This window comes from Rhipicephalus microplus, chromosome X (assembly GCF_043290135.1).
Source record: "Rhipicephalus microplus isolate Deutch F79 chromosome X, USDA_Rmic, whole genome shotgun sequence".
Classification (NCBI taxonomy): Eukaryota; Metazoa; Arthropoda; class Arachnida; order Ixodida; family Ixodidae; genus Rhipicephalus; species Rhipicephalus microplus.
In genome coordinates, this window is record NC_134710.1 from 155767090 (window position 1) to 155792531 (window position 25442).

General features: G+C 45.2%; 1 protein-coding gene and 1 long non-coding RNA gene across 2 annotated transcripts in view; one reads left to right on the top strand and one right to left on the bottom strand.

Annotated features, from left to right (window-relative positions):
• The window catches only part of LOC142775123 (uncharacterized), a 789190-nt gene that overhangs the window by 187979 nt on the left and 575769 nt on the right, over positions 1 to 25442 (bottom strand). The gene's annotated exons all lie outside the window — the stretch shown is intronic.
• LOC142777012 (uncharacterized) lies at positions 16426 to 17883 on the top strand. Its single transcript, XR_012887897.1, has 3 exons — positions 16426 to 16554; positions 17147 to 17273; positions 17535 to 17883. It is a non-coding gene; the product is annotated as an uncharacterized LOC142777012 (long non-coding RNA).

Sequence of the window (25442 nt, forward strand, 5' to 3'; positions counted from 1 at the left end):
GTACTACACTCTAGTGAAACAACTGTCTTATTTAAGGCGTGAGCAAGAGCGTTGTCAAAAGAGGGAACAGAAAAAAAAAGCAGTGTAAGAAGAAAAAAAGAACAATTCCGCAGTAATTCTGCGAATAATGTAGCGCTGATGTAGCTCTCGTGTAGGCGTAGTCCTAAATTCCGTGTTAATGTCGCTCTTTTCTAATTCAAGATCGTGCGCCAAATGCAGCTCTACTTAGAAGGGATTAGCTTGGGCTAGATTGTATGACATGACGAGAGCTATAGCCCGAGAACAGAACGACGACACAGAGACACGAAGGACACGAGCGAAGGACATGAGCTCGTGTCCTTCATGTCCTTCTTGTCTCTATGTCGTCGTTCTGTTCTCGCGCAATAACTATCAGCAGCTCCACAACGGCGAAACCCGAAGAAGTACGTAGCACGGGCGACCTAGCGATTCCCTTGACCAGAGAGAGCTTGCTGAGGCGGTGGCGTGCTCTTTTGAACGGTGCGGGTCTCAGTCGGATGTTTCTATAACATCTGGTGCTCAATGTCACAAAACCAGGATGGATTTACGAGGGACGCCTTGGAGGAGCCCATTGGAAATTTCGACCATCTGGTGTTCTTTAACGTGCACTGGCATCGCACCATGCACGGGCTTCTGCCGTTTAGCCTCCATTGAAATGCGACCGCCACGTCCAGGATCGAACCCGCACCCTTCGGGTCAGCAACCGAGAACCGTAACCACTCATGCACCATGAAGGACTAGCCGTATGTTTCAAAAGCAATCGTAGGGAAATTATTTCAATTGATTTTTGGTTATTTATGTTGTTTGTAATAATTTATACCTTGTTAGACTATTTTTTACCGGTTTCGAGCATTGTTAGCTTTATTTTAGGGCTACATTTACCACTACGGGACCATGCGACATGAGAATTGAGGATGGACTAGAAGCCAAGCCCGTACAGTGGTATGCACTTAAAAGGTTTCACTTTGGTGTGACCGGATTTAACAATTCGCTACCATTTACATGACGTTAATACGCACGTGACGAAAGCAACCCGCTCGAAGTAACTGTAAAAAGAAGAGAGAGAAACGCAAATGGGCATCAACTTGAGAACGAAATAAGCGAGGCGCTTTCATGTGATAGAACGCATAGCAACTAATAATTCTTCTGGTTTAACGTCTTAAAAATCACGAAATCATTGTGAGAGGCGCCGCAGTAGAGGGCTCCGGAAATTTCGATTACCTGGGGTTCTTTAACGTGCGCCTAAATCTAATTTACAGAGACTTCAAGCATTTTCATCTCTTTAGAAAACGGAGTCACTCCAGTCAGGATTCGATTCCGTAACCTTCACGTCAGCGGTGGAGCACTATAACCACTAGACCACAACCGATGGCGGCGAAGCACAATATGTTCACGACTGGTGCCCATTGTGTACTTTCAGCTCAGAATAGTTATCCTGTTTAGCTAACAAGCTTTGATTGTGAGAAATCGGCCACATGAAGAAGTGACATAACAAACAGCGCAAGTTTTCGACCAACAGGCAAAGTATACCTAGTTTAATTGTGGGTAACATTTTAGGTTATTTGTGCCATCAAGCTATCGTTACCTTAGCTAGTTGATCTATACCACGAAGTTGCGGCTGTAATATAGTGCATTGTTTACTTTTTAACTGCTGAGCACTTCAGGGGGCCAGGCTGTCTGTCATGCTTTGTAGTGTGCTCTAGTATGCCGTAGTATGCTGTCGTCGTCGATTGGCCTGACGCTTCATGTGAAGCATATTGAGTACGTGTTCACGCCAAGGACGAGTCTTCTTTGGTTTTTGAGCGCCTTGATGATGATCGTTATTATGATCAGCAAAAAAAGCACTAGTGCGTTTGGCGGAACGCAGGTCAACCATGTGCCCCGCCGCGGTGGTCTAGTGGCTAAGGTACTCGGCTGCTGACCCGCAGGTCGCGGGTTCAAATCCTGGCTGTGGCGGCTGCATTTCCGATGGAGGCGGAAATGTCGTAGGCCCGTGTGCTCAGATTTGGGTGCACGTTAAAGAACCCCAGGTGGTCAAAATTTCCGGAGTCCTTCACTACGGCATCTCTCATAATCATATGGTGGTTTTGGGACGTTAAACCCCACAAATCAGCTCAACCACGTATAAAAAGAGAAAAAAATGAAAAAAGCAAGTACGAAATAGAAAAAAAAGAGAAAGGGAAACATAAGAAGAAGCACAGAAATATCAAGCAGGCGAAAGAAGTAAATAAAAAAGAAATAAATAGAAATGAAGATAGAAAAAGAGGCAGAAAAGGAGAAGAAAGAAAAGAGTACGAACGTAAGAGAAGACTCGAAGGAAACAAAGAAGGTTGCACAGCTACACCTCTCCTTCAGGCTTGACACCCATCGTTCGAAGCTACCTTTATCTCTTTTTTTTTCTTCGTGTCCATTCTCGCACAACTCGCAGCAGTCAGTGAATCATCGCTCTTTGTTTCGGCATGAGTGTTTGCCGAAAAAAAAAACACATTCGTGCAATAAAGTTCACCGTTAGATGCAAGCAGATATTTCGTCACTCGTCCGCAAGTGTTCGTTGACTACACACGAAGTGCAGCTGCTCATTCCACAGCGCGCTCGCAACGTTGGTGTCATTCCACTGATATGTGCTTTTTGTTTTCACGTTCTATACGGGCCACCACTTAGTAGTTGCTTCATGATGTTCACACAGGTAATAGCTGATCGTTGGTCTTGTATTCTTGTTCTCTTCGTTTACTTTGCTACACTGAAGGTGAAGTTGCAAGCCTAATGGTTTTTTTTCGAAAAATCGGGTAGAATGACGTAGATACTAACGGGGAAAAAAGGAGTGGAGGGCTGTGAACAGAACCACGCCAGCGTTCTTTCAGTTCAGTGAATGATGAGAGCCAACGCTGTGCAGCGCCGGTAAAATTTTTAAAGCCGGGTCTACAGGTGTGGGAGCTGATTAGCAGTCGGGGCACAAAACCAGAATATGCGGCACTGTGCTAGCGTCAAGGTAAGTGCAGCCAGTGGCGTGCTTGGCGCCCGTATCTAATTGATTGCCCCGCCGTCGCTCTAGTGCCGAGACCGCGGCGCTCAAAGAAAAGAAGGCGCAAGGAGCTGCAGCCTCGTAGACGCTGGTCCGAGAACCTTTCCCGCTAATTAACGCCGTTGAATCGGTGACTCGGTTCCTGCGATAGGGCCTCTGATCGCACGCTGTGCTGCGTAAGTGCAGGTGATGCTCGCTTGGCGTAACTCCCTCCTCTCCTTTTTTATAGCCCCCTTTTTACCTGTCCTGTCCCGATTTTTTTCCTTTTCAGCTCGGTGTCCCTGAGCGCCTCCCATTTCTCGCACCGGGTGCCCCATTCGCCTGATGGCATGTGATAAGCGCAGTACTAATTTGCAGCTCAGTTGCTATAGCTTCTCTGCGGAAACACGTCGATAAATCGGCAGAACACGGTGTCACAAATGGTGTGGATTTAACGACAACCGATGGCGGGCGAGAAAAAGTTCGATAAGTTTCTAAGAGCCCAACTTTCCTCGTCAGTGAGCATCACGGTCAACGTATGCGTGTGGTAGAGTTGGTACGCGTGTTGGTAGCGCAGCGCGTACATTTGTGTGTGCGGCTTCTGTCGCGATATTGAGTGCGAGTATTGCGCCAGGTGCATCGTGCCTTTTAGTAAGAAGCGAAGCAATTGTCGCGGACTGGCGATTACGCTCGCTTAGTTGCAATATTACGAAAAACTCGCAGTTTCGCCAAAAGGGTGAAGCAATGAATGCGATAGCAACATATTCGAATGTTTTATGAAGCAAGGCTAGCATTTTAGTAGCAATAATAATTGTAGTAAACATGCGCCTTCTAAGAAACGAAGTTTCCTGCGGCGCGGCCAAAGTAGATGACCACAACAAGGCTCGGGCGTAGTGACGCCCTTGACATGCGAGGTGAGGTTGGCAGTCAACTAATTTAGGTGCCATCTTACGTAACTCTACAAAACGCTAGTGTAGGAGAACACGGCCTCTCCAGGTAGACTTTTGGCACCATTTTTCCTTGTTGAGAGCCCAGCCTGCAAGAGCTCCTGCCTGCCGGGGGGGGGGGGGGGGGGGCACAAGGCACGCGCTGATTGTTGCCGCGATAGCGCGGCAAACTTAAGCCCTCCCTTTCCCCATTTGTTCGCTTGCGAGATAAGCGCATGCGCAGACGAGCCCAGCTGGAAAGGCGATGTTCGCTCCGCAGAAAGAGGAGGCTAGCGCACCCTTCCCCGTACATATATAAACATACATATACATATCCGCGAATGAGGGTGGTGGCTGTGACAGCTAAAACAAGCCGAGACTGTCCATATAATTCCTATAGCAATAATGAATTACGATGATACCAGAGTTCTGGCGCATTAATACAGAATCCGGGTTCTTTATAGAACTGAGAAAACAGAACGCTTTATATACGCATTTGCAGTCATAAAAAAGTCGATCGCTCCGGCAGCCCGACGTAGCAATTTCTACTGCAAAGCGCGTTGTGACGTTTTTTAACGCACAACTTATATCGTAATTGCTATGTGCCAACCCCTAATTTTTGTATCGAGCGTCACAGCGTATCGTGAAATTATACAGTGACTTCTACGAGCGTGAATAGTCTTCTGAATCATACAGTGTAATTTAATTGTTCCCTCAACTAAAACCTAAAACCAGACGTCAACAGTATGCGACTGCTCGCCATCGGTTAAGCTAATTTTTCATACATAAACAATGTACACCAAGAATCAGAAAACAATGTGTTATTCTTACCACATATTAGTGCACTGTCTCTACTCAGGGTTCATGCCAACCCAGCCACAACGATAATTAATGTTAAGGACAGCCTGGATATGTTATTTGTTTTAGTTTGTTGCATTTTCGGAGGGAGCAATGGAACTGGTAAAAAAAATTAGAGCTGTCATATGAAAGCGAGATAATTTTGGTTCCCAAAAATGCAGGCTACTATTTCATACTAATATAGATGACAAGAAAGATACAGTGCCTAAACATGCAATGAAATAATAATTTGAAGACGGTTTGTCTAGATGACAGCGATGCGAGACATTTTTCGAACAGAAGTAAAGAAAGACATAAAGCGCACGCACAATGCGCTGTATAAAAAGTTGGGCTTCGGTGGTCATCAGTAAGGCCATAGACGCTTTCATCACGGCTATGCGATCAGCGACGCTGCGTGCACATGCCTTCCGGAACGCGTAAGAAAAGCGGACGATGTTGATAAAATGGAAAAACACAGCCGACTGCGCAAAGGTATGCACATTGTCATGCTATGAATCAGTAACGTACACGATACTAATGTACGTTCACGAGTACGCGCCATGGCGGTATCGTAGCTACGGTGTTCGACTGCTGAACCAAAGATCACGGGATGGAATTGCAGCCGCATTTCAGTAGATGCAAAATTTTGTAGAAGCCCGTGTACATAGATTTAGGTGCACAATAAAGAACGCCAGGAGGCCGAAATCTCCGGATCCCTCTGCGAAAACACGCAGCCGGGGGGGGGGGGGGGGGTAGACAATGTACTAAAAGCTACAAAAAATAAAACAACGAACCGTGAACAACATTTGATGGGTGGGATGTCCATGATGGTAAAGCACAATTCCAGCATTTAAAAACAAACCTCCACCATAGGTGGCATGAAACGCTATGACACTATTTGTGCTGTCGACAAGTTGAGGCACGAGCACGCCATGACACTATTTGCGCTGTCAAAAAGTTGGGGCAAGGGCACTCTGGAAGGAACGAAGCAACAGAGGCTAATAAGGGTATCATAGTAATCAGGCGAACGTTATTTTCTCGTGGCAGTAATTAAGAAAACCACCAAGGGCACTGAATAGGTTCACGTATGCTGTCGCCTCAAAAGTCACGCAGGCTTTGTATAGTTGGCGGTGAATGAAACTAGCTGCACGGGGGATATGTGCTTACGATGACCGAATGGACGCAGTGTCACGACAGCCCTATAGCCACCATGGTGATGTTGGTGACACAGAAGAATACAAACATGCATTTAAATTACACGTACATCAAAGTGAGTGTTGGCACTGCCTTCAATGTATATTAATTGTGTGTGGTACGAGGTTTAGCCATAGTATAAAGAAGCAGCTTAGAGAAGAGAAACTGTAGCCTTGACAATGTCACGAAAATAAGCGGCGGTAGTGCATGGAACTACCGAGGGCGCCCAAGAGATGGCGCCGTGTAAACAGAAAGAGGGAAAACAAAATTTATTGTTTTTTGTTTTTTAGGTTGAAAAAAGCAAATGACCGCCCTCTTTATTCCGGACCGGGTGCGCATGCGCATACGCAGGAGCTTCGGCTGGTTCTTATTTTTATGCCCATCACTTAAAAAAAAGGGACGGAAGAGGCCGGGACTCGCGTAAGGGTGTGGGCGTCTCGTCATCTTTCGCCCAACTGTGTAAAGTGCGTCGATACGCCCAGCAGCACTTCAAAGCGCCCTTAATCGCATTTGTAGTACCTGTGCGTACTACAAAGGTTACATGGAACCGAAAGGCATACATTGACAACTGGCACAATTGAAAAGAATTCACGAGGCGGTACAAAGAACAATATTTTTAGTGACAGCAAGCCAGCAACGATGTTTCAATAAAGTAATAACAATAATAAATCGTATCAGTACCATTATTGAGAGTTTGCAAACGGAGCGGCTTCGTCTTCAGAGGCAAAACAAACGGAAAAGCGTATCTCGCTTGCAGAAGCTATCATTACGAAACAGTCGTAAAAATCAGCATAATGTGCTTCAGTGAAAGCTTCGATTTTCAGCTCTTGCTTTCGCCGAGCACGGCTTAACACCCCTAGATTTTATTGCATTACGACATACTGCAGTCCAGCTGAGGACACAAAGAGGTGTGGTTTTTTGCAAAAAATTTATGTTGGAACGAAAGTCGAGAGAAGCGCGAGCATTCGAACACGTGTAGGATCAGTGCAAAGGTACAGTAAGGTCCACGAATCCAGGCTGCGGCGGCTTAACTTTTGATGGAGGCGAAAATGCTGTAGGCATGTGTTGCTAAGATTTGGGTGCACGTTAAAGAATCCCAAATGGTCGAAATACCCGAAGCCCTTCACTATGGCGTCTATCATAATCATATGGTAGTTTTGGGATGTTAAACATCACATATCAATAAAATATATTACAGTACGGTCCACTGTTAGAGGGAACACGCAAGTGTGTGGCCGAAGTTCCGTGGCGCGCCAACTGCTGGCGACCTTTCTAAATGCGGCGCATGCTCATTGGTTCTTACGATTCTATGCGCATGCGCCGAACTCGAAAATTGGTGGAACTTGAGACTTCCTAAGGTCTGATTTAGCCTCGTAATCTTCCTCCACTTTCGACAAACTAAAGCAGGAGGCAGCGCCAACGTTCTGCAGAAGTGCTAGCTAAGCTTCGTTGACGGTCACCATGTGTTTCCATATCCTAAACAGCACAGCACCGCCCCTGCTGGTCGCCGTCACAAGCGGAAGAGTCCTGTGGTCTGAGCAAAAACATCACGTAGGATGTGACTGGTGGAGCACCGTGAGACTGTCTACCCTAATCTAGGCAGTAATGATACTAGCGAAGAACCGCCAAGTAGCACGGCGTATGTCAATGACCGCGTGCACGCGCCAACCATTCGCACTAGCAAAGAGCTATGATTATGCAACATCAGGCAGAACCTTTCACATGTACTCAAATTTTGGTGACGCTTTGATGTATTATGAAACGTTTCTGCTCATCTCACATTACTCTGCCGCATCTGACGACAACCGGAGCTTCCGCTACTGCGTCATGCCAACAACTCCGCGGAAATTCCAACGAAACGTAAGTTATCTTCAACCGTAGAGCTGCCCTGCAGCGCTCATATTATTGCAGTTGAGAAGGGTATCGAATCGAGGGTAAAACTACGACATTGCCGTGAAGAAGATGACCTTACGAGTGGTGCGGGTGTACCTACTTTGGAGCCATTCTGCCACCTACACGACGTGTACGCCATTCGGCGGGCACAGTGTGATGAAAAGTGCCGGTGTGGCTGCTTCTCTTGATTTCTATTCCATAGTTGAATTTCACAGGGTCTGAGCTTGAGCTGTTGAAGGAAAAAAAGATGGTTGATCCCTCATTCACATGAATTCGTATAACACGAAAATAAAATGTTGAATTTTACTGCACAACGATGTAACAGAGCTTGCACAATGTCTATTGGTGTTTTAACACAGACGCCCCCACGATGGCACTTGGTGGTACATCTCCATTCCGACAACTAACGTCCATGATTAATGAAAAAACAAACCATTGTGGTAGCTCTAGTAATGAATGGTGAGCGTGTAATTAAAGAAACCGTTGCGACAGCTACAAGAGCGTCACTGGCTGGACGCAAAACTTAAGCTAAAGTCGCCGTTCCGCGCCGTGTGTTAAAGAGTTGAAAAACACGGCAACACTTGGGGGAAACGAAACAATAATCTCTTGTCTTCCAGCCCGGCCGCGATTTTTTCGGTGTTACAGCCAGGACAAGCAGGTGCGCATCGCACGCCTATTTCTTATATAGATGCATGCAGTGAGCAAAGTCGAGGCCTGGCACTTGGACTAAGATCATTCCCTCGCGGTGTGTGAAGGCGTGGACAAATTACACTTCCCTTTCGGAACGTGCCGAATTTGACGGACGCGTAGCATCGACGCGTTGCAGGAGCTAATCACGGTGGCCACAGTCATGACTCATTACTTAACCGCCGACAAAGAGCACTGCGAGAGGAAACTGTAGGATATGAAAGGCGCGTTTGTACAGTCGTCACGATATGTGACCGTGGCGCAGTGCCCGGCTGCTGCTGTCGCGGGCCGAGGGGTCATGGGTGCGACACCAGCTGAGGAAACTTTTTTTCTTTGCGACCTGATCGTGTGCATTTTTTTTTGACGTCAATTCCGTGGCAGAAATGCATAACTGGAGATTTGGTGGACCCCGGAAAAAAACACTTTCGTGTTGAAAAATAACATTCATATAAGAAATCACAAAGGATTAACTTGACTTACACAAAGAACACTTGAGCGTAATGCGAGAAAGACTTGTATCAATACATCCAGCGAGAACCACAATCTCAATGTATTCACGCTTGGTTCCTGAACCAATGCTAGATTATGCAACATATTGCGGTTAAAGTATTTGCACTCCAGACATGTCTTAAGCCCCAACAGCATTCCTAACACTATATGAAATTAGGACACTTGTCAAATTAAAGGAATGAGCTCGCACAGGACATGACAAATTCGAGATCATTCGTAGAGATGTTCATCTTGCGCGAGGCATAGAATAAACAGAGCATGACCATTATGATAAATGGAGCCGGGGAGTAAAGTAAACGTAAACTTGTATATCTTTTTCTATACGGTGAAATGAATTGATAGTACAATATGCGTTTTAAGCCGCCTTTTTCATCACCTCGAGCTGTTTCCCCAAGCCCCTCTACCGCTAAGCGCCATGTTGCAGTTTCATTTATAATTTTGATGGCCACATTTAGAGGCTTCCGGAGCACTAAAACGCCCTTCTACCCAGCCTTGGGTGCATGTTGAAGAACGACAGGTCTTCAAAATTAATTCAGAAGCTTTCCATTCAACTTTGACTCTCGAAGTCTGCGCGCCTGTTTTGGGTCTATATGAACCTCAACCTTGTTACCGTTCCGCAACGGAGAATCAGTTCGATTAATGCGCTGGGGCTTTTAATCATAGCGCGCTATTCATAGACGCCTTTGCTGGCATTTGACATTCGTTCATCAGTCGGCGTACAGCTACAACCTTGCCTTACATCGCAGAAAGAGAAAATAAGGAAAAAAGGCACAACGAAGCAATCAGCATGAACTACCTCGAGAAAACAGCTTCGTTGCTCGCGCGCACGGCGTCACCTGCTGCGTGTGCGCCCAGTTTGTCATGCACGGAAGGTTCAATATGAAGCTGACAGAAGTGAAAAGCTCGCCGTTTTATGGCGAGGTGAAGCGGTGCGTAGCACACCCACGGCGCAACCTGAGCAGCTAGTGAAGCGCGCGGGGGAGCGTGACGATTGCGGACTGCACACCGCGCGTCGTCGGCGCCCTGTCGCGGCATGCGGCACGTTGCGGAGACGAACGAACCCCGCGAGAGCTCGCGCACAGCGAGTGAATGCGTTCATTTTCTAAAAGGAGCGTTATCAGGGCTATGCTGCAGCATGAAGGTAGTGGGACTCTCTAGGACACGTCGAAAGCTAGCGCGAAAGAGGAAAAAAGCCACATTCATAGAAAGATTGGCGCTTTCATGGCGAGAATGCGGAGGACGGGGAGAGCTCGGCTATAACAAGAATCGTCGACTCCAAGCCGCATGCATGAGAGGAGAGTGAGCAATAAATTGTGCCTTAAATGCGCATCAAGCACAAATAATTACGGCGATCCTGCAATGAGGGGCAGCATACGCAGAAGCCTTTTTTTTTTCATCATGCATAGCTACGCACTAGATCAAGTTTCTGTCCTTCTATCAAGTAACATGGAGAGAATTGAACACGCTCTGAAAAACGGAGAAAGCGTCAAAGCAGTGAAGAGAAAACTTGGTTTAGGCGAAAATTGGATGTATGCACTAAGGGACAGAGAAGGAAAAATAACTACTAATATGGATAGGATAGTTAAAATAGCGGAAGAGTTTTACAGAGATCTGTACAGTAGCCGGGACAACCACGACTTTAATACTATAAAAACTAGCAGTAACCCAGATGACAGCCCACCAGTAATGATAGAAGAAGTCAGAAAAGCCTTGGAGAGCATGCAAAGAGGCAAAGCTGCTGGTGAGGATCAGGTAACATCAGATATGCTGAAAGATGGAGGACAGATTGTGTTAGAAAAACTAGCCACCCTGTTTACGAGGTGTCTCCTGACGGGAAGAGTATCAGAGTCTTAGAAGAACGCTAACTACATCTTAATACATAAGAAAGGAGATGACAAGGACTTGAAGAATTACAGGCCGATCAGCTTCCTCTCTGTAGTATACGAGCTATTTACAAAGGTAATTGCTAACAGAGTAAAGAAAACATTAGAATTCAATCAACCAAAGGAAGAAGCAGGATTTCGAACAGGCTACTCAACAATCGACCACAATCATACTATCAATCAGGTAATAGACAAATGCTCACAATAAAACCAACCACTATACATAGCCTTCATAGATTACGAGAAGGCGTTTGATTCAGTAAAAATATCAGCCGTCATGCAGACACTGCGTAATCAGGGCGTAGATGAAGTATATATAAACATCTTGGAAGAAAACTACACGGGAACAACTGCTACCATAGTGCTTCATAAAAAAAGCAACGGAATACCAATCAAGAAAGGTGAAAGGCAGGGGGACACAATCTCCCCAATGTTAATTACCGCGTGCTTACAGGAGGTGTTCCAAAGCTTAGAATGGGAACAGTTAGGGATAAGAGTTAATGGAGAGTACCTTGATAACCTGCGCTTCGCCGATGACATTGCATTGCTGAGTAACTGAGGGGACAAATCGCAACTCATAATTACGGAGTTAGACAAGGAGAGCAGAAAGGTGGGTCTTAAAATAATCTGCAGAAAACGAAAGTAATGTTCAATAACCTCGGAAAAGAGCAGTGCTTCGAGATAGGTAATAGTGCACTTCAAGTTGTAAAAGACTATGTCTACTTAGGGCAGGTAATAACCGCGGAGCCGAACCATGAGATTGAAGTAACTAGAAGAATAAGAATGGGATTGAGCACATTTGGCAAGCACTTTCAAATTATGACAGGTAGATTGCCACTATCTTTTAAGGGAAAGGTATATAACAGCTGTATTTTGCCGGTACTTAGTGGCGGAGCAGAAACCTGGAGGCTTACAAAGAGGGTTCAGCTTAAATTGAGGACGACGCAGTGAGCAATGGAAAAAAAATCGGTAGGTGTAACCTTAAGAGACAAGAAGAGAGCAGAGTGGATTAGGGGACAAACGGGGGTTAAGGATATTATAGTTGAAATCAAGAAGAAGAAATTGACATGGACCGGGCATGTAGCGCGTACACAGGATAACTGCTGGTCATTAAGGGTAACTAACTGGATTCCCGGAGAAGGCGATTGGATTAGGAGAAGACAGAAGGTTAGGTGGGCAGATGAGATTAAGAAGTTTGTGGGTATAAATTGGCAGCAGCAAGCACAGGATCGGGTTACCTGGCGGAACATGGGAGAGGCCTTTGTCATGCAGTGGACGTACTCAGGCTGATGATAATCATGATAATGATGGCGATGATGATGATAATCAAGTAAAACTATATTATGTTTTCTTATTCACATAGACGGCATACTTCAAGACACCGAACTCATTCGGTGCTATATATTTCATGCACAGTCAGATATTCAAGGCATTAGCATGCACACTGGCAATCGTCATGCTGAGTGACAGAACATCGTAACAGAACATTGCACCATGATTGCCTTTGTAGAGCCGAGTTGTACTATTCAACGCTCATATTGTTACGAGAAGGAGACCAAAATAATCATGCATATGAATGGGTGCTGCAAGTGCCCGAACGTCGTGAATAGAATGAACTAATGGAGATGCTTTGTTTCAACCGGCTATACATGCACATTACACTTACGTCGTTCCATCACTTGTTGTAATGATTATTCTAAAGCATTTCTACCCATCATGGTAATCTGGCGATGGTGCTCAACTGATCACGCACGGGTCATGGAATCGGATCCCGGCACGGCGGGCGCATTTTCTGTAAAGGCGAAAATTAATGAGACTTGTGTCCTTAGGATTGGGTGCACGTCAAAGAAGCCCAGGTGGTGGAAATTTCTGGAGCTCTCCCCAACGGCGTCTTTCATAACCACATCGCGGGTTTGGAAATTTAAACCTGTACAATTACTGCTAGAGAATAGTGCGTAACTATCGCTATAAAAAACGAACAAGGATTTCAATTCATTGCGAATGTTGAGTCAGGCTGTAAACGTGGTGGCAACAGGAACCCACGCTGCTTTCGAGGCTGGGCCCAGCAGGTGCTTTTTATAAATAGAGTGTATCCAAACATGGCGGCGTCACCAGTACTCTTTTTGTCAAAAAAAAAATATAAGCGCTTGATTATAAAACACGTGGAGCCAATATTCCAGTCGCTACTAAAGGCATTAACCTCGGCGTAATTGATCAGTCGTACTAAAATAATCTTTTTTTATCGTTCTCGTCGTGAAGTTCCAAACTGTGAAATCCTCAGTTCAGGGCCCCATTTTCTGTTGCTATTTAAGTGGCGCGTACAGCATAAACTTTATGATTGATAATTACGTGAGGTTTAACGTCCAAAACCACCATAAAATTATGAGACACCGCAGTGGGAGTCTCCGAAAATTTCGACCAACTGGGGTTCCTTAACGAGCACCCAAATCCGAGCACACGGTCCTTTAACGTTGCCGCCTACATCGGAAATGCAGCCGCCGCAGCCTGGATTTGATCCCGCAACCTGCGGGTCAGTAGCCGAGTACCTTAGCCACTAAAGCACCGCAGCGGGGCATACAGCATAAGCTTTCACAGGTTGGCCATCGTTAGAGCATGCGGTATTCGTCCGCCTCCGTTGTGCAGTGTTTATGGTGTCCGGATGTTGGCCTTAAAGTTTCGTTCGATCCCGGTCACGGCAGTCGCATTTCGACGGAGGCGAAATGGTAGAGGCCCATGTTCTGTGCAATGTCAGTGCACGGATAAGACCACCAGGTGGTCGAAATTTCCGGGGCCTTATCCTACGGCGTGCCTCCTAATGATATCATGGTTTTGGGAGGTAATACACTACATAATTTTATTCTTTGGGCGTGCAGTATTGTCAAGCCAAAACAACCATTAAAGCTATGCATAGAACAATTTACCAATGGAGGCTCTAGTACCAAATTTTACTTTTCTCCTAATACGAATTTGTAATGAACACTTTGTTACGTCAATATACGCAATATATTTAAATTGAGCTTTTTCACATTGTCCTCAAGCCATAGGTCGACAATGAGGTGGTACTCATCCAGGCTCACTCAAGAAATATATCTTGCGTTTTGGACTGACTCGGACTAAGGCTCACTAAAATTTTCCTGGATTACACTCACTCGGACTCACACTTACGAAAATTTATTTCAGCCGACTCACTCGGACTTAAACTCACGCAAATTCTTCTCACCCGAATTCGCTCAGATTCAGACTCACTGCTCGAGCAGAGTCTGAGTGAGTCGACTTATGAATCAGTTAACTTATATTTAGTTCTATCGACCATGGTGTCAATGCTCTTTAACACCAATATCTCACGTAATCGTTGCTCTTCTTGACGCCTATTGATATACCGCTTTCTAATACGAGTTGTGAGTGATTTTGAACCAGTAAGGACATTGGTTTTCAAAGAGATGGCAATTTTGTATATATTCATCAAGCACTTACTTGGAAGATTTAGCAGGAATACGTCATGGCACCATCCTATGTAATTTACGCTTCTGATCAATAAATATTGAAATAGTGCATGAACCATACTGCTTTGGAAAATGTGCGAGTAGACGAGAGTATAAACGGTAATTCAGGTAAGGTGTTAGTAATACTGAAGATGAGTAGATATGACCAAAGGTTGGCAAAAAAAGCGAGACTCATTCAGACACACTCAAGAAATATATCTCGCGCTTTGGAGTCACTCGGCTCATGCTTACCAAAAGAGCCGGACTGACTCGAAGTCACGCTCGCAAAAATTTTCTTCAACCGGGCTCACTCTCACTCGAACTCGCGAAAATATTGCTCACTCAGACTAAATCAGACTCACACTAACGGCTCAATCAGAGTCTGAGTGAGACGACTCAAGAGTGAGTTCGCCGACCTGTGCCGCAAGCTGACGAAACGGGGCAATGTGTAAGCAGGAAGAAACTTGTTTAATTTTAATTATGCATACAAAAGCAGTAAAATGATCATTGGTTCTTCCTGTAGGGCATCGAGACGTCAGTGAGCCGAATAAGCGTGTGCACAAGAGTGCAAATGAAAGTTCTTTAATTAGGACCCCGAGGTAGCATATGAAGGATGAGGGAGAACATTAGCAAGCGGTGCTTTTGCTGAATTGAAGAAAAAAAAATATCATAGAGGACCATAGGCTGCAAGTTGTTCTCTGCTGTATGAAACGCATCAGGTGCACGCAGATTTTAAAGAAAATAAAACGCGATAACGTATCATTTTTGTTACCTTTTTTTACTGCGTGGCCTACATCAGAGGAAAAATAGAAATCATGTCGTTGTTGCTATAATTCGATAAGCAAATTGCACTCAAAGTTACCCTGTCATTCCTCACCAGTCGTCGCAGCTAAATAATAGTAATAATTTGGGTATTAGCATTCCAAAACGACGACATGATTATGAGGGACGCTGCAGCGTAGAGCTCCAGATATTTCACCCACCTGAGGTACATTAACGGACATATAAATCTAAGTACACGGACTCAAGCATTTTCACCTACATCAAAAATGAGGTCGCCATGGTCGGAATTCAATCTCCCGACAGCTGTCGAGCACCATAAACACAAGACCATCATGGCGGTTCACCCGTTGTAGAAATCACGGACTAACGCACGCAGATACACGCACTTCGCTGGCGTTGACTCAGAGGTTCTGTACGCTCATCTCGAGAGACGAAACATCAGGCCACTCATTATCATTCGGCTACCGATGCTAAGAAGGCCAGGTAATGCGCCCGTGCCACTGTGAAGGAACAGCGGCAGTGCTCTAACATCACCTCAATCTTCCGAGGGTAGCAGCGAGTGAGGCTATTGATGGCGGCAACCTAGTTGTGTACAAAATGTCAAAGGTGAAGATGTCAAAGTAAGGAGAACTGGCGAAACCCAGAGAAAAAGACGGTAGACAACCGAGCAGTGCACGCGCTTCATCTGGGTACGCAGCTGCAGTGGTCTGAGCATCACTTACGCTCCGCTCTACATAGACATAAATGCGTTTTAGTCGGTGCGGCATTCCGCTATACGCAAAATGCATAGCGATACCGAGCTGAAGACGCATGCGCAGCCCTCCGCTTGCGCGTCGCGTGCACAAGGCCGTTGCGCGCGCTGCAGCTGAAATTGACTTGTGTAAAGTTGCACTGGTTGAAAAAAAAATGCGAGAAAGCGATAGCTGAGGTACGTCCGAGTACGTACAAGATATCGTACGATTCGTAAGGGCAGAGGTAGCGCTTTGACAACAACTGCAGCAACCAGTCGCCGAAGCTGAGCTCGCTGGCGGCCCGGTGCACTAGCGAAAACAAGATTACAGCTTCTCTCGTGGGCGATAGAGCCTAGAAAGCGCCGGATGGCAAAATGCGATTGAACAAAATAGAAAAAAAAGAAAGAAAGAAGACATGACGTAAGGGGAAGGGATTGCGTTTGTGCTATTTGCACCACTGGTTGTAGTGCTTGGAATTGTAGAGGATAAGAAGGAAACGTGTGATTAAAAGAGACCGCCATCGCACCGGAGCTCCGCAAAAAGCAATCGCTGCCATTGTGGAACAGGTACATGCTCCAGTTTGCATGGATTTTGGCAGGTAAAGCGGAGGTAAGCCGACTTTTCCGGAGGGCTTAAAACGGATTGGTTGTGCTGCATCGGTGGCCTATTAGGGCTCGTGTCGCCTAGACGGCTCCTGCACTCGCTGAAATCAGCGCCCTTGTGACGCTTGCTCCACGTGCCTTACATTAGCGAGTTTCAGCTTTTGCGCTCGTAAAGTTAGGGAACGCACACCACCTGGTTTTCGAAATAGGGAGAATGAGGCTAAAAATATTAGAGGGGCCACAGTGGCGCTTGAGGTATTCCATAATGAGATCACTAACGCAATTGCGATGGTCTGCAAGAGACAAACACTGCTAATGTTATTTCGGCGAAGATTTAATAATTTCTCCTTTAATAATCCCCGTAATAACACAGAAACCTAGTTAAACTGAGCGTGTTCATCGTTTTCTGCCTTTTTTTAATCATGAACGATACTGACGTTGGCTAGCCTAAGCGAGAAAACCGTGATCTAGGGGACATATTTTGTCGTGTTCTATGACATACTTAAAAAAAAGGGGGCGTCTTTTCCTTAACGAAGATTGCACACTCCAAGAAACTTATGACTGATTCATATATATATGGCCTGCTTTTATTGATGCAGATACTACCAAGCATGGGAAAACCAGGCGCAAGTGTTCATCTAGGCAAGACGAAGTCCAGACACGTCGTCTCCGTAATCTCGTCTGCTTCTTTGTTGATGATGGGCATTCGCAAGTCATACAAAAAAGGTTTCATTTTTTATTACTTGCAGGACTCCTATTGAAAACATCCGCGTTTATCTTTATTTACGCCTGCAACGAGTCTGCCATTATAAGCATGTTCCCTTCCAGTGCGGGACACAGTTCCACTACTGTTTGTCCGAATTTCTTTATTTTATGAACATGCTATAAAGACGGCAATGTTCGGGATTTATTTGAGGCTTTTTATTTTGACCTAGCCGAGCTCGCCATGCCTCCATGAGAGTCATTACTTTTTTTTTCTTTCTTCAGTTCCCTTCCTTCGTCGTCCAGTTCGGCGTAGCATCGCTCTGCTGGCTCCCCGATACGCCCCTTCACTATCTGCTATTATCCAATCATCGAGGAGGCAGACCTGAAGTGGCAATTTATAATCCTTATTTCGCTTACGACGTGATTCGGCGTCTTTCGTAGTCTACATCAAGAGAATATGAATAAGAAAACTGGATTTAGGATCGACATAAATTTCGCCGAACTATGAACTGTATTTTAATGCTGGTATCTTCGCTCATTCTGAGTTATTTTACATGCAAAAGTCGTACGACAAAGCGTCGCCTTCACCTATTTTACTTTTAATATACTAAATAAATGTGCTATCAAGCAACTGTTTTAGATCCTTCTGACGTGGAATTCACTAAGTCCGAATGCCACGTGATGACATTGTGACACACCACAAAGATGTTACTGACGCGCAGTTAGACGTAAACTTTTTTGGAAAAAAAAACCATGCTTGACCAACTTTACCATTATATGTGTACTTTCTCTAGTTACGCACCTGCGATTAAAGGATGTGATGTTTTCACCATGGTGACTCACAATATTTGAAGAATTTTTCACCTGCTTTCGAATCATTCCAGTACGCATGCCTAACAAAGAGCTAAAATGCGATTACCGTATAGTTGCGGATCAATTTGACACGCAGACACCATTTACGACGCTTTTGACAATGGGTTGCTCGGGAATCATATTTGTCGCGTGTACTGATGGTAGCGGCATCTACCGCTCGCATACCCAACCATAAGCAATTAAGAAATAAAGGCTCAAACGTTTCGGTGAGCTTGTCCTGCGTCACGGTGCGAGAATACTTTATAGGTGAGTGAACTCCGGGACTATCCGCTGCCCGATAATGTTCTGCTTTGCAAGGAGCCTGAGAGATGGCCCTACAAACTTTGCCCCGGCTTCACCATGCCCCTCTCTTGGTGTAAGAAAGCCGCGTGACGTAGGAAAGTAGCGGCGCTCACTTATCGTCACATCAACACCCTCGCCGCACAATCAAGCTCTTCCCTTATCACCCTCTCTTTCGTGGTGCCGCTGTAAGCTTGAAACGTGGTTGCATATTGCGCGATAACCCTGTTTTCTCAGATTTGGAAACCGTCGCCCTCGTACCGCATGTGCTTTGCAGAATTCTCGAGCTGCTTGCCACGATCCTCACTACGGCAAGCCACTTATCGGCATGCCGCAAACGAGAACATAATCGGTAGGTCACCGCCAAGCGCTCGCTTCGCGGCGTTTGCTCACCAAAAGTAGTATTCTTGCACTGTGGCCAGTGGCAAATACTGCCTTGCACGCAATTCAATGGCCTCAATTGAAAGCGTTCATGTAAACATGACAAAAACAACAAAAAAGATAGCGCAACTGCACTGAGTCGCGCAAGGCTGGGTCACAGAAGGGCTGGTGAGCACCGGGATAGTAGCGGCTTAGCTAGGCTTTTACCTTCAGAGTCACCTAGCCTCTTTTGCACCGCTTGCGATACTAAACTACACATGAATGAAATAACTTACCGCTAACGTTCTAGCACAATTATTTCTAAATAACTAATATACGTTGACGTCCACCAAAAGAAGAATGAAAAAAAAGTTCGTACAATATGCAAAAATAAAGATGATTCTTTAAAGCAGCCTGGTAATTATAAGTGCGTCAAAAAATAGCAGTAGCGATAGGAACGTGGTTCCAAACAATGGTGTAGAGTCGTACAGCTACTTCATGCTCACAGTAAACGCGACAAGGCACCGACGGTAAGGAAGCAGAGCGTTTTCTTCGAGCCGAGTTACGAAGATAGATTTTGGGGGGGAGGCACAAGCTTGGTGATTTGCAGCGCAGCGATGTGTCCGGTAGGTTAAAGTTGTCCTTCATGTTCATGGCGGAAGATTGACGGGAGTACGTACTTCAATAACATGGATTAAAACAAGCCAAACGCTTACCCAACTTTATGCTGCTGTAGTCGCCATCAGCCGCGCGAGGTCGATGGCAAAACACTGCACCACGTGTTTCCTAACGCGCTGTGCGAAAGGAAAACAGGGCACCACTGAGGATTACAATGAAAACAAACTTCTGAGCGGCCACGTGTCATACCTCAGTGCGGCGCTGCGCTTTTACAAGGCCAGACACATCTGCAGTGTATTGTGATTCAACAGGTGTTAATACTAATGACACCTTCCGTTAGCTTTGCGAGCTTTATCGTGGTGGATAGAAGACGCGTTTGTAAGTGATGTATTGTTTGGCAATACGGCCTTTTGCGCTGCAGCGTCGTCGTCATGACATCTTCGCTCACATCAATTTACACAACGTGTAAGATGTTCACAATTTCTGTGACGTAGCTGTTGTTGTTCTCAAGAAGAGAAAGACAAACTTTTCTGCCATATTACAACGCAATTTCACCCAGTCGCTTAATAGGGGGTCACTACCAGTGAACTTGAAGACTGAAAATGTCATTCGCATATACAAGTCCGGTGACACGTCGAACCCGCGTAATTATAGAGCAATATTACTACATCGGTATCATGCAAAAGAATGGAATATATCATATACTCACGCCATGCACGTTTTCTTGAAGATAACATTTTTTCACTTCGTTTCAGCATGGCTTTCACAAAACATTTTTGCGTATTACTCAACTTCTACTGTTTACTAATGATATGCATATTAATGTTGACTCTGGCTTTCTTACTGACTGTGTGTTATTTGATTTTGCTAAGGCATTTGACAAAGTAAACCACTGCCTACTCTTACATAAACTACAAATACCTAACGTTTACCCTGCCGTAATTAAATAGCCCCGCCGCCGTGATCTAGTAGCTAAGGTACTCGGCTGCTGACCCGCAGGCCGCGGAATCAAATCCCGACTGTGACGGCTGCATTTTCGATGGAGGCAGAAATGTTGTAGGCCCGTGTACTCAGATTTGGGTGCACGTCAAAGAGCCCCAGGTGGTCGAAACTTTTGGAGCCCTCCACTACGGCGTCTCTCATAATCATATGGTGGTTTTGGGACGTCAAACCCCACAAACCAACCAACCCAACCATGAACGCACTGAAATCATCACAACTAAAGCAAACTTTACTCTAGGTTACCTTCGCAGAAGCTTTCACCATTACCATCTGGTTCCAACCTACTCTTATACAGCACATACTTTCGCCTACAGCTCGAGTACACGTCAGCGTTGCGAGACCCCCACCTTATTACATTAACCCAACGCATAGAGACAATACAAAACCGTGCTGCACGTTTCATCTTATCTAATTTCCATAGAACATCCAGCGTAACCACCATGAAAACATCATTACAACTTCCTTTACTTGCTTTTCGCAGGAAACATTCTCGTCTATGTCTTTATCATAAAGTGTACTATCATAACCCACACATGTTTTCACTGTTGATACATGTCCCATCTTTCATATCAGCGTGTCTCGACTATCGTCAGAAGGTGTAGATGCCCAAAACTAACACAATCGCCCATTCATTGTCATTTTAGGGGCGAAGCTCCTTACAGCGGCACCTGTTCGTCCCTCGCAGTCGTAGTAGTAGTGTGTAACCAGTCTTACATTTTGACCTCCAAGGTGGTGCCGGTGGGAGATTTCTTTTGTGCGTTCTTGAACAATAGAAGGTTCGCAGCGTGCGCGTTAACTAAAGCCGAATTCTCCTGTCTCTCATTCCCCCTTAGCAGCCATTGGCATGTACATTGAGCCCCATCTGACAAGAAAGGGTTGCTACATTATACTCCCTGGGCGTAACCTCCTTGGTTTTAGAAAGGTTCAGCGAGCGTTGGGCCGCAGTGTCATGAATACAGTGAACTAGTATATATCATGAACTCGAGGTGGTTAAAGGTGGAAAGTAGACACGAAGCGCAAGCCGTAAGAAAGTGTGCGTGTGCCTCCTCTCATTCAGTCCTTGGAATGTCTGCTGGATGGCGGTTCTTCTATATGAGGAATATATGATGAAAAGATGGGAGATGGTGGTACTAGGAGTGTTGAATATGTGGACGAATGGACACACAGATAGATGCATGGACGGACGCACGGATAGCTGCACGGACGGATGGACGCATGGATGGACGCAAGAGCGGATGCATTAACGAACGCAGGGACGAACGCACAGATGGACGTGCGGACGCACGAACATACGCACGCACGGACGGGCGGATGGACGCACGGGCGGCCACACACACGCACGCATGGACGGACGGAAGCAAAAACGAATGGACGGACGGATGCTTCGCCCCACTCTCCATCATTCACTCCGTGGATATACTGCCATTTTTTGGCAAAGCCTGCTAGGGAATGGAACCAGCTTGGTTCTATGAAGAGCAATCAAGACCCCACACATTTTAAAAGTGCCTTGATAACTAATTAAATACCTACATTTAGCTTTTGTGAAATTTTCCTCTTGTTGTACCACTGCGAATATCCTAGTACATTTACTGTGTGTAGTATTGTACTTACGTGCGTTTTAGGTTATACATTGTGTAACGCTTGTCAAGTTCAATATTATTTTTTTGCTTATTATACATGCATATATTATAGCTCCTCCCCTCTGCAATGTACCTTGTACCTTCAGGGTAAAATAAAATTGACACAAATAATAAATACAAGTACCGTCAAGTCGACAGTGACTCTTGCTTATTGATTAATTGCCCAGTCATGAGGTGAGTTCTCTAAGCTGGCATTCGATCAAAAAGGAGGACGGAGAAAAAAATGAAAGGCCGGGACGCCAATGAGCCGCGCTTTCGGTTCGCTACCACAACTCTTGCAGGATGGAATGAAGGAACTGAAAGAAAAAAGAAAGAAAGAAAGAAAGAAGTGGGAAGAAAGATCAATGCGGGTGCATTGCGCCAGTCCATTATACGCCTACAAGCGATCACTTAACCACATAGATTTAAAAAAAAAACAATATCTATGTTCGCGTCGCAGAAGCCACGATCCGAGGATCTTCCAAAAAGGATTTTCTAGATTTTTCAGTGCAGTAGGAAGAATGCCGCGTTCGGTCAGAAATCGATCGCGAAAACAAAGAAGATTTATCTTCACGTTTGACCAAAGGCCCTCTTCGAAGGGAGTGCACGCCTTTTTTATTTTAAATATTGAGCGAAAATTGCGAATAACAAATGTAGATTAGTGCAAACGCAAAGGATCTATAGACCTTTAAACGTTCGGTAGTCTATAAGAAAGAGGTAAAAATTGTGGAGTCATTGTCAAATGACGTCAGAGAATGACACAGCATGAGTGATTTCAGAGCTCTACTATTTAATCGGACATGTCATGCTTAACCCCATGCACTTTCTTTTTTGTGCATTGTGAATCTTTACAGGTGGCGGGAAGTTAACATGGCTAGTGGCGCGCATAGGGGCTGTTATATTGGCGCGCAATGAGCTCTTGGGGCTGAGTAACGGAACGTATTACGCAACCTCGCACTAGCAGTTATTACACTCGAAAAGGCATAGGTCATCGCGTTTTCCTAAAGCACCACATTCACATGGCGTACCAGCGACGCTTCATATTAAAGTGGTTTAAAAAATATTCATTGGCCTCACAGATAACTCAACTGAACATACTTGCGTTGCTTTTTAACCTCCATTATCCCGAAGTTAAAATAATAAGTTAGAAAAAGATTTTTTTGACAGAATAAAACTTTTGTTAAGGTTGCACTAAGTTTTAGCCGCATAAGAAATTAACGCAAAATTCCACCTAAGCAGATGCAAAGCTCGATAAATAAACGTAATTTTGTGCGAATGATTGAATAATAGCGTTAATTTAAAGTGTGCAATTGTGTGTTCTTGAAAACCTATATGCAAAGGTTGTTGGTTCATTGTTCTTTACAATATGCTCGAAAAATCTCACCCAATTACCACATAAAAATTGTGACGGAAACGAGGTATAGCTTGAACTTAACGTAAACTATGAGTGTTTGTACCCCTTTAACTTCTTTGTGTGTGTGTTTTTAGAGCCGAGGAATATATAGTGAGGTAAACGTCTTTCTTATTTGCCCGTTCGTCTATTTCTAGCTAGATTATATGATATAATACTGTAAACAATGTTCAAGCCCCAACCTTAAAAATGACCGTAACAAAGACAGTCTGTAATCTCTTTCTCGAAAAATGGTGGAAGTGGACGTATGGAACACTCTTGTGCAGCGTTTTCAATGAAACGGTAGGAACGACCATAATTGAGCACTCCAAGTTTCCTTTCCTGTGCTCATTCCGTAAAAGAGAAGAAAAGGACGTCAATATCCGACGTATTTTGTCACGTGGTGCGCTAGCATCTCCGAAGCCGGAAGCAGAGCCATTGACACTTTTGGACTCGCCGACCACGGCGGTGAGGCGTCGTGCAATATTTTGTGGTTCTTGGTCGCGCGTGGCGATTTGTTGACTTATACGTGAGATTAATTTTGGGCGCGGTGGGGGTCAAGTATGTAATCCGCACATTGTGTGGGCCAGGCATCTTCTCGGAAGAAGCGGCTGTGCGCCCACAAAAATGGATACATCGAGTCTCTGCCATGCTAAGGCGGCGTATTGGATGCCATTGTTGGTGGTCAGCAATCTTGTCATCAAAAATGTTCCAGGCAAGTGCTCCATTTTTCTTTCTTTTATTTTTTGCGGGCGTTTGTTTTTTGCGTCAGGTGTGATCGCTGTATGTATTGGGCCGTTTGCTGCAACATTAAATGTCCAAGCGTACGGAGGCCGCTTGGTATACTATAACCGGCTACGATGAATTACTTGAAACTGTCTGCTCTTTTGTCTTCTTCGAATCTTCGCAGAGCGACATGGTCGCGCGTTGAAAGGGCACCTTCTACGGTGTGTCCTGCGCTCTTGTCTGCCGTTCGTCCCCACGTGCAATCCTGTATGCGTTTCTCCGATATGCACCAAATGTCCTAAGCTCGACATCGACTAAGCGTCCGTGGCTTACGTTTGTTTTGTGCGAACTCGATGTGGGAGAAAACCAGCAAGAAGCGCATTTCGCATAAACAAGGGGGGATTTGTCTCCTGGTTTTCGGGTGTCTCGTATGTTAGACGATTACTGGCGGTCGTTCAGCCGTCGAATACACTAACCGCGATGGCCAATGTGTTATGGTGCTCCACTGCTGTACCGAAGTTCGCGAAATTAGATCTCGGTCATGGCGGCCGCAATTTCGATTGAGGTAAAAATGCCTGAGTCCCATGTATTTAGATTTCAGGTGCACGTTGAATTTCCCCCGTGGTCGTAATTAAACCCCAGCAGTTATCAATTTATTAGGGCTGTCGAGTACGGAACAGCGCTTGTGCAAAGTTTGTTACAGGTGGTGGCGGCGCCAAGCGGCCGTAAAACGCTCCGATGCTCCATTTAGCACCAGACCGCTGTATATAGCCATATTGTCTGGACCACGAAGAGCATAAGACACTCCTATAGATTAAGGTGCACCTGAGCCTGTATAGTTCGGCAGGACAGCTAACTATGCATGCTATGCAAGCACCAATGTCGAAAACTGGTGCACGTGGGGCCAAATAGTCGTAATGCCTGTGTTCGCCAGAACACGGAATTAACGTGACAAGTACGAGAAAACACAAGCAAATAAAACGCTCGCTGGTACTGTTTGTTAGGTCGCGTTTCCTCTGCATTGCCCTGTTTCGTGCTCTGCTTCACACACACACACATATTGATTGTCTTAGACATGTGCGCATGCTGTTTCACATTTTTAGGTGGCATATTCTCCCAACAATAGCAATAAGAATATCTTAAAATAATGATGCGGACTGTGAACGTAATCAGAGCCAGTTTGGTAACACATGCTGTGCACTGCCCCAAACTTCTGGAACTATGGGTCATGTGCACAGCAAAAGTCGTATACATATGCCGAGAGTCACGAAGTGTACAAGTTGTTGCTTGACAGAAATGTTCCAATCTCTTGTTTCTATTGCG